At 39.8% G+C, this 10,882-nt stretch overlaps 1 pseudogene; it reads left to right on the top strand.

Moving 5' to 3' along the window:
- The first annotated feature begins 4,302 nt into the window (after window positions 1-4,302).
- Window positions 4,303-6,941, top strand: LOC125112195 (microtubule-associated protein 1S-like; annotated as a pseudogene).
- The last annotated feature ends 3,941 nt before the right edge of the window (window positions 6,942-10,882 follow it).

A 10,882-nucleotide genomic window follows, 5' to 3' on the forward strand; every position in this document is an offset into this window, starting at 1 on the left:
GACCTATGTTTGAGCCTAGGTCTCCATTCTGGTTGACTCTGTCAATGACAGTTTCCTCATCAATAAGAGTGTTAAAGATAATACTTCACTATAAGGGTTGTTGCCAGGATCAGATGGGATAATATAGGTGCAAGTGCTTTGCAATTTATAAAAATGTTAATTATTACTCAATCCTCATAACTATGTTTCTGTTCCATCTATGTTAATTTCTACTGCATTTTATGTTGCTTTTAAGACTTGCTTGAGATTCTTCCATGTGCAAGCACTCTCCATATCCTCACTAACATTTAAATTTATGGTCTTTTTGATGATGGCTATTCTGACAGGTATGAGGTGGTATCTCATTGTGGTTTTAATTTGCATTTCTCTGATGACTAGTGATTTTGAGTATCTTTTTTTTTTTTTTATGTGCCTGTTGGCCATCTATGTGTTTTCTTTGGAAAAATATTCAGATCTGTGAGTTTTTGAACTGAGTTGTTTGTTTGTTTGATATTGGGTTGTATGAGCTGTTCATATATATATATTGGAGGTTAACCCCTCATCAGTCATAACATTTGCAAATACATCCTCCCATTCAGTAGGTTGCCCTTTTGTTTTGTCAGTTGTTTCCTTTTTTTGCGCTAAAGCTTTTATATTTAATTAGGTCACATTTGTTTATTTTTGCTTTTGTTTCCTTTGCTTTGTCTAACAGATCTAAAAAAAAATATTGCTACGATTTGTTAAAGAATGTTCTCCCTGTCCTCCTTCTCTCCCCACCATCTCTCTATTTCTCTGTCTCTCTCTGTCTTCTTGTCTCTCTGCCTCTTTCTGACATAGGGCTAAGAAGAATAATAGGAATATACAAATCCATTATTAGATTTGGAGATTTAACATACTTTCTTCAGTTATAAACATTTGCTCCCCCCAAAAAAAAGAGAAAATAGGAGTTGAATATAGGAGATTCATTCCAGATGAATGAGAGATTTAAGATTTAAATAACTAAATTTTAAAAGTTGTTTTAAGTGACATACATGGAACACTGTACCTAAAATCATTTTTCAAGTGTCCATAAAACAAATTTCAACAGAGTTCAAAGACTTAAAATTATAAATCCTAGAAAAATTGTTTAGAAATAAAAGAGAAAAAGTATAAATTACCAATATCAAGAATGGAAAAAGGGGAACTCACCATGGATCCAACAGAAAATTTTAAAAATAAAAGATATTTGAACAACATCTTGCCAATAAATTTGACAATTTAGATAAAATGGATTAATTTCTTGCAAAACAAATGAATAAAAGTTGATATAAGGAGAAACTTAAAGGGAGTTCCCATCGTGGCTCAGTGGGCTAAGAACCTGACTGATATCCATGAGAATGGGGGGTTTGATCCCTGGCCTTGCTCAGTGGGTTAAGGATCCAGCTTTGCCATGAATTGTGGTGTAGGTTGCAGATGTGGCTAGAATCTGGCATTATTGTGGCTATGGCTGTGGCCAGTGGCTATAGCTCCAATTTGACCCCTAAGCTCAAGAACTTCCATATGCCATGGAATGCAGCCCTAAAAATACAAAAACAAAACAAAACAAAAAACAAACAAAAAAATTGGGCATGTAAAACTAAAAACTAAAAACAAACAAACAAACAAAAAAAGCTATATTTCCTGATATGTTAGTCTTGCCTGGAGGGATAGTCTTAACCTACTAATTTCTGTGATAAATGGAAAATGTTTTAGTATTTCTATAAATAAGCAAATGAGCTTGGATGATGTATAATTTGAAAATTTATGTCATATATTAAGATTCTACTAAATCTATTTTATTAAAATATTTACAAGGGAAATAAGCAGACATATTTAGTGCAATGCACATTTTTTTTTCAATAAGAAAGGGGACAATTATTTTTAGTCCATGAATTGTTCACTAATTTCCCATACTTCTGTCAAGAATAGATTGCTTCACATTTCTTTCTTTTCAAATGCCTACCAGAAAATGCAATAATCACGACTCCACTCTAAAATGATATTTTTTGTCACCTGTGGTTTTGTGGCTGACCATCAATTTGCCTTGATGCCACAGGAGGCACTGCTCCCCACATCTGAGTGCCGTGTCATGATGACCCACAAGACCGGAGGCCTTCACTCCTACATAAGCTGCACTCTAGCTGAGCACCTGTTACTACTATTTTGTTCAGGGAAGGTGGCTATCCAGAGAATTAAATAATTATATAACTGGTATCTGTGAATACTGGTTCCCATAGGAAATAAATAGGAAAAAAATGAAGAGGGAGGGGAGCTGAGTTTTGGCTAATTCCAGGAGGGACAAAATCCCAAAGCACCTTTTTTTTTTTTTTTTTTTGAATAGAAATAATCTTCTACTCACAATCTGCTTAATTACCTCCCCACTTAATTCTAGAACCTGGATCTAATTTGAGCATGGATTTTGTGACATGGCTCATCTAATCAGAATGGTCTCTCTGATGTAAACTACCTTTCCTCCTGAAATTCAGGCTGTTGAAGGTATTGCTCCAGTATCACAAGATAGAGAAGATTCAATGCATCAGAAAAAGCTGGGTCAGGTCAGAGGAATGCAATCTTTAACCCTTTCACATCCCACCATAAGAAAAGGCTGAGCAATCATGGATCAACTCTTCAGGATTATGTCTTGATGCTTTTTTTGGTGTGGGTCAATTCAGCAGCTCCTGCATAGAATGTGCTTGACACTAAGACTTCCTTATAACACAGTGCACTGAAGTATGTTTATTTAAAAATCCTAAGCTTTTCTGTCTGGTAAGTATGTATGTACTTTGCCAGATGAGTGTTAAGATAACATGAAGTGGAGAATATTGCAAAATAGCTAAAAAATTCGGAACAAATGAATTATGGTTCACATTATTGTTCCTGTTCTCATCCATCCTTCAGAAAGACACACAGTAGCTGCACAGGGAAATTGTTTTCTCAGATATAATGCTGTGGTCCAAAACAGCCCCTCAGAGGCTACACCTCATTGCTTTTGTCAATGAAATTGAAATTGAGCTGTAGGGATAAAATTTTCTGTCTCTGATTATAAGGCTAACCCTACTCCACCGTCTTTTTCATCAAGAGGGCTATTGAAAGGGCTGGCTTGAGCTTCCTTCTCTTCCCTTAGATTTAATTAGATACATAGAATGGATGAGGCTTAAATCAAGCTTTGATGCACCAGACAAACTTTAAAATCAGCAGCTCCTCATTTTCCTCCAAGGGCTAATTTCAGTGTTATCTATTATGGACTAGAAGTGGGGCTTTTGAGCAAGTTAAATTCACTCATGATAAAACAATGTTGCCTTTTTGCAATTCTGTGTTCTGACATTAAATTTCAAACCTGCTATACTTGGTAAGGAAGAGAGGCCACAGAAGAAAAGGAAGGGAGAAACATGGTTAATCTTTCTGAAAGTGGAAAAAAAAATTATGAGCTGATAAAAATCATATGGTCATACACTCGAGATTAACTTGCTGGGGGTCACACAGTGGAGCTGGGCTGTAAACCTAGGAAGATAAGCAGAAGACTATCTAGTCAGGACCCCCTTACTGTACTGCTTCTGTAAAAGAAAATGAGACATGGGTAGGAAATAAAAGGATGATTTTAAAAATTGACATATTTGGAAACAAAGAGAAAGACGTTAGCGATGATGGCAAATTGGGAAGGGGTACGGAGGACTCATGGAATATGGTTCCCAGGAGGCTAGAAGAAAAAAGAAATAGAAGCAGGTGAGAAGCAAAACCACCTCTTGCCTGGAGCAGGAGGAGAAAAAGAAAGAAATATGTGAAGACAAAAGTGCTAGGACTGAAGAGAAATTATCATGCAAAGCTTTTCTTAGAAGGCTTCTAATTTTAAAATAAGGAAGGAGAATGCAATCCTTTAGGAGGTAGGACCAGTAATTTACATCTATACCCGAAGAAACTAAGGAAGAGGAAGACAAATCAGAAAAGCTTTCTTTAAACGAGAAGATCTCATATAAAGAGTTCAGTCTCTGATCCCTTTCCCCCAAGTGAAAGTATTCCCAGAGTGTGTGTATGTCTATATATAATATTAATATATACATCCAATTACAATTACAATCTGAAGATGAGATAGAGGAAAATGTTTGGATTGACCTAACACTATCTCTTTAACATTCTACTTACAGGCAAAGAATCAGAATTTTTAACTGAAGCTTAAAACATTTTGCACAAAATAGCTGACACCTTAATGTGTGCACACTTGTTGCATTCGTCTTTTAAGACAGCATTTTTAGAGGCCAGCACCGCCACATCCTCCTCCCCAAGAGCTGAAGAGGGACCCCAAGCCGAATGAATGCCCCTTGGACGCGGCCGAGGGAGAGGCTCAGGGGCAAAAGGCTGTTGCCCACTTGGCTCCTAAGCCCGCAGGGCACCCAGCACACCCTGGCCAGGGGTAGGGATGGGGGAGGTGGGGGGGGCGGGTCCCAGGGGGGCGGGTCCCACTGGTGGAGAATAGCCCACACGCGGTCCCTGGGGCTTCCAGCGCACAAAGGCCAGAGCCCGTCCCTTTCCCCTCACCCCGGAAGCCTGTGGCTTCCCGGCTCCCCGCTGGTGGCCACGCCCAGCCAGGAGAACCTTCAGCTGGGCTGGGGCTGACCCCTGAGGGAAGCAGTTTACCAGCCTGGAGGAGAAAACCCTGCAGCTGCTCCTGGCCAGCAGCACTCCCCAGCCATGCACTTCCTCGCAGGCCAGAGCCCACCAGGTCCCAGCTGAGAGCCCGGGGCCATGATCACTACCACTGAGCTGATGCGGGGTGAGGAGCCCCAGCAGGATGCCTTCCCCACAGTGACCCCGCCTTCTCTGTGGGCGGCGGTGGGCGCTCCACACTCTGCAGAGTGTTCCTGTTTGTCTCTTTTGAGCAAGTGCTACCATCCCTACCTGCCTCCAGGTGAAACCAGGCTAAACTCCCACTTTGGGGTCCTTCCGTGCGGCGCTCAGCCTCCCCGTATGACGTGGACCTGTGTCTAATGTCACGCCGTGATTTTGAGCACCTCAAGGCCTTGCTCATGGCGCCAACACCCTGTGTCCCGTGGAAGCTCCAATGACAGTAGTGTCTGCACTCCGGAGACACCGTCTATGTCCCTTAGTGAGTTCCTGCCCACCCTGTCTTGACTTGGACCCTCTGCCTGCCACGGCCTCAGAGGAGGACACAGATGGGTGTAGGGTCCCTTGCCACGACCCACTGCCTGACCCCTGAGGATCCCTGCGCTGCTGCTCACCCGGGTGTATCTGCGTGGTGGACTCGGAGATGCTGCCTCCCCAGCGGCCCGGCTGAGAGACGACCTCGACTGTACCCGGAGACCCCTCAGCAGCCCCAGCAATGGCATTGCCGCTAACAAGCCACGCCAGTGACCAATGCTGAAACCAAGGGGCTAACCAGTGGGGACCAGGCCAGTCGGCCACTGAGCTCTGGGAGCGAGCCCAGTGACAAAGGAAGTCTGGCATGCCTGTCTAGAAAGTCTTCAGCTCTCAAGACGATGACTCGAGGACAGGCCGGTAAGTACCCAGGGACTAGAGTCCTGCAATGGGTTCCCTCCCCAAGTCCTCCTGTTCCCTACTTGCTGTATGGTCTCAGCCATCACCCCCTCTGGGCCTTAGTTTCTCCTGTAAAATGGAAGCTTGGTCCTCGCTACTTAAGCAGGTACAATTCCAAGGTACTCCAAGCAGGACGGTCATGGGGAATGGGAGCATATCCATCATGGTGAATTTTCCAGTAGCCTTGTTAAGCACAAAGAAACAGGTGAGAGTGAATTTAATAATACAGTTTATGAAACCCACTTGTGTGGAGGGGCCCAAGACCAACACCTGGTTCGTGATTGGCTAGGAGGACTCATGTGTGGTCATACCCATGGCTAAATTTAGTACAGCCAAAAAGATACAGAGCAGAAGGGAGGAGATGTGGGGAAGCCCCCAGAAACCAGGCATTAGCTTCTGGTGCCTTCTCCCAGTGGAGTCACATAACACAGGCTCAATCACCTGACAGCAGGAAATGCTGTCTACCGGTGAAGCTTGTTAAGAGACTCAGAGTCCTCAGGTCCTGCAGGCGCCTTTTGCCTCACACGTACACTGGAAAGGGTTCCTGGATCCAGTTCTTGGACACCGGCTGGGTGTTCTACAATTCCCCCCCATTCTTACACTATCTTCGCAGAGACAGAATCACATTCTACAGGGAAAGGGCTCTGTTCCGGGAGCACCCTCCACTCAAGTGCCAATCACAAGTCCACATTGTTACCTATGCTTCTGACTAACTGGCTGTAAATCAGAGGTTCCCATGAGCCCTTCTTTGGATTTGATTAATTTGCCAGAGCTCCTGACAGTACACAGGAAAACCCATATATTCACTAGATTACTGATTTATTATAAAAGGATACAAATTAACAGTCTGATGAAGAGGTATGTAGGGTGAGGTCCCAAACAAGAGATCTTATATCCTCATGGAATTTGGGGCCCTGCAGAGTGGGATGTAGAAGTGTTCTGGTTCTTTGATATGGAAACTCTGAAAAAGGGCCAAAAAGCTGTCCTTTGGGGCTTTTATGGAGGCTTCAGTGCATAGTCATGATTGACTGAATTGTTGGCCAATGGCAGTTGATTTACCCTCAAGCCCCTCAAGCCCCTCTTCCCCTCCCAGAAATCAAGGGACAGGACTGAAAGTTCAGATCCTCTGAGCAGGAGGTTGATTCTCCCAGAAACCTGCCCCATACCCTGGGGTGGAGTCCAAAGTCACCTTCATTAACATAAAACCCATTTGTGGTGGAAAGGGCTTGTTATGAATAATAAGACAACCACTTCGCCTTTTGGGCCCTGAAGTGTTTTCTGGAACTGAGAACAAGAGACTAAATAACACAAGATGATTCTGTTGTTCTTATTGATCGGAAATTCCAAGGATTTGGGGAGCTGTGAGCCAGGAACTGTGGAAGAAGACCAAATACATCTGAGAATGACTAAATATATATATTTCTTTTTTTAAATTGAAGTATAGCTGATTTTCAATGTTGTATTAGTTTCTGATGTACGGTGCAGAGATCCATTTATACATATAGGTACATTCTTTTCCATATTATTTTCCATTATGGTTTATCACAGGATATTGACTATAGTTCCCTGTGCTACACAGTAGGCCCTTGTTGTTTATCCAGCCTACAGATATTAGTTTGCATTTGCTAATCCCAAACTCCCAGTGTTTCCCTCTCCCACCCCCTATCCCCCTTGGCAACCACAAGTCAGTTCTCTATGTCTGTGAGTCTGTTTCTGTTTTGTAGATAAGTTCATTTGTGCCATATATTAGATTCCACATATAAGGGATATCATATGGTATTTGTCTTACTGACACACTTCACTTAGTGTGAGAATCTCTAGTTGTTGCAAATGGCATTATTTCATTCTTTTATAGGGCTGAGTAGTATGCCATTGTATATATGTACCACATCTTCTTAATCCATTCATCTGTGGATGGACATTTAGGTAGTTTCCATGTCTTGGCTATTGTGAATAGTGCTGCCGTGAACATAGTGGTGCATGTATTTTTTTTGAATTATGGTTTTCTCTGGATATATACCCAAGAGTGGGATTGCTGGATCATATGGTGGTTCTACATTTAGTTTTTTAAGGAATTTTCATACTGTTCTCCATAGTGATTATACCAATTTACATTCCCATCAACAATATAGAGGAGTTCTCTTTTCTCCACACCCTCTCTAGCATTTGTTATTTGTAGACTTTTTAATGACTGGTGTAAAGTGGTACTTCATTGTAGTTTTGATTTGCATTTCTTTAATAATTGATAATTATCTATAGATGTTGAGCATCTTTTCATGTTCCCATTGGCCTTCTGTATAATGTCTTTGGAGAAATGTCTACTTAGGACTTCTGCCCATTTTTTGATTGGATTTTTTATTGTTGAGTTGAATGAGCTGTTTTTATCAAATATATATATTTCTCATAAATCGCAAAAAGGCTTAATTTTTAAAAATAGCTAAATAAGGTTTCATTTTAAATTTTTGTCATTTAAAAACAAATTTTAATGGATAAACTAAAATAGGAAATATATTCTTTTCAAAGAAATTTTTTATTATAGTTTATTTACAATGTTCTGTCAATTTTTGCTGTTTTAAAATTTTTACTATTTATTCTGTTATCTTTATTTTACATTAGTATTTAGCTTACTAATTTGGATAATTTTTGCATTAATTTAATCATCTAGTAGTTACATCAAAATTAGAATGTGTGCTAATATTTATACACACATTAATTTAAAATTTTAGATATTTTTCTACTTAAAATCTATTACTTTTTCTGCTTTGTCATTATAAAAATATTATGAATTCTAAATACTTTTAAAATGAAAGCCCAGTATTGTTTCAAAGTTATAATTTTGAAATTATTTCTAAATTATAATGAATAAATATTAAAATGCAAGTTGATCATTTCGCTGTCCTAATGTAATCAGAGCAGTTGGAACGATTAGATTAAAATGACTGATCATGAGTTTCTATGTCTCCTTGGCATTAGTTAAAGTCAAAAGCATCTAATAAACTGAGGGCTGAGGAAAGGACATTAAAGCTGGAATCTAGTTAAAATACGCTATCATCCTCTTTGGTAATTTGAAGGGAAAGGGATTTGCTCCAGAGAATTAGATTCTTCGAAAATTATGGCACAAGTTGAAGGAACATGCACGACGCTGTGTCTCTGTGAAAGATTCCTAGAATAAAATAGCTGAACTAGACTGTCAGTGAAACAGCTCTCCTGATTATGGAGTCAGGAACTCAGAGGATCAGGAGGGGCTGTTAGAACTGGTGAGTTCAAGGGCATTCTGCTGGAGTTGCAATGCATGATCAGGAGGTCCAGCTGCCTCTTACCCATAACAAAGTTGGTAACTGGATGCTGGAACATGGGTTTTAGTTGCCACCAGTACTGTCATAATGCCCTTTTAATATCCACAAAGTAATAACTGGACAGTGCTCTGCCATTGCAGAAAAACCTAGGTCTCCAGTATCTTTGCTTGCCAGCAGCCGCCTCTAAAACACCAGAAACACAGCCTCTGTCTCACTTCGGCTTACAAATCTCACATGAATGGATCTAAGTGGCAGAGTCAAAATCACATCTAGAACTCAGCTATGGATGTGGGAACTCTTACTTTTAGTCTTCCACTGTGTATAGTTCAAGAAGACACAACTAGCCACAAATACCGTTGAGCAAACCGGTCCATCATGGCCATTAAAACTGGATGATAAAACTATACCATAGTGAGGATATGTTAAATATCAGTCATCATGATATAGTGGGAAATTACAGAAAGAGACCTAATGTGGGTTTCCAGGGCCCAGGAGGAGGGGAACACAGGGGGCTGTTCAATGGAGTAGTTTCAGTCCTGCAAGATGGAAAAGTTCTAGGGATTGGCTCTGCAACAACGCACATAGTTCATACTGAATATACACTTAAAACATGGTTAAGAGAGTAAAGTTTTGTTATGTGTTTGTTAGCACAATAAAAAATAACCACATTTTTATAAAGGAAAAAGAGGCCTATGTAGTTCAAGGACTTCATAGTTGCCTCCAGGTCCTATCATCATGGTCTTTATTTATAGTCAATCATACTTGAAATGGTGCATGTCAGCATCCCTTACCTTACACTCAAATGTCAAAGGTTTTGGATTCAGCTTGTGATCATTTTTGGGTATGTTAAGAATAAAAATCACCTGAAAGCAATATATACTTACACAAGGCAATATCTGACTATCTAAAAATTAAAAATAATAAATTATTGCTCTCAAGTTACATCAGAACCCTTTCTGCAGAAACTCTGGTTGGAAAAAAATTCTCGAGTGCTTTTGTCATAAATATTTCACTGAAGTATTTCTATTGATACAGAATTTAAAAGATTTGAGATGCTAGTTCCAAAATAAATCACTCCATTAGAACAGATACAGAACGGAACTTTTAAGCTGCTTGAAGGATCCCTAATCCATTGTGAATTTGTCATTCTCTTTCTGTGTTTGAAAAAATAAATTACATAGGGAATGGAGGGTGGATATAGTAGAAGGGCATATTGAATCTTTGGACTCAAGTACTTATTTTATGTGTAAATAAGTGAAGCACCTAGAGTGTAAAATTAAAAACCTTCCAGAGACTGCAAATGGTTGTAATGCCTTCAGTCTGTAGCCAGCTGCCCAAAAACAAAACCTCTGTGAATTTCATATCAAGAATTGCTTCAGTGCTTTGTGGGTCTGTTGTTTATAAGCTTATATGTTAAATGATTTTTGGTGAAATTGTATTCTTGTATTATAGTCTTGATGTTTTTCTTTTAATAAGTATCAAAGAGTCAAATTAATCTAATGTCCATAAAGCTTACATACATTTCTCAGACTTATTTGTTTTTGATTGGTAAATAATTTCTTATTTGTAATTTCCAGATCAGATTTTTCTAAATTCTCATTTCCAATACCCAGATATGGTGGTGGCCTCTTTGGAAGAGTCAAACAGAAATAACATGATTTGTTGCCTATACTCAGAATCATATTTTCTCAGGTCATCAAAGAATATGGAATTATATTACATTGTCTCATTCAGTGCAAGTTTCTGGTTTTTCCAAGGATATGTTTAATAGCTTTTAAAGAGGAAGTCTATCCTCCTACCTTTCTCTGGGATACAAAGGAGAAACAATTGCCCAACTCTTCCTTGACCTCACCCCCTCAAAGGCTGAGTTTCTAAACAAAAGCCATTTTAGTATGGAGATACAGATTTTGCACATGTTTCTTATCACAGTAAAACTCACTGCAAAGGTCAGGATTAGAATGATCTCTTTAAACCCCCTGGATTCCCTCACCTTCATGTCTTCTTTATAGATAATTTGACAGTTCCCAGAGCTAAATCAG

The sequence above is a fragment of the Phacochoerus africanus genome, chromosome 11 (assembly GCF_016906955.1).
Source record: "Phacochoerus africanus isolate WHEZ1 chromosome 11, ROS_Pafr_v1, whole genome shotgun sequence".
Classification (NCBI taxonomy): Eukaryota; Metazoa; Chordata; class Mammalia; order Artiodactyla; family Suidae; genus Phacochoerus; species Phacochoerus africanus.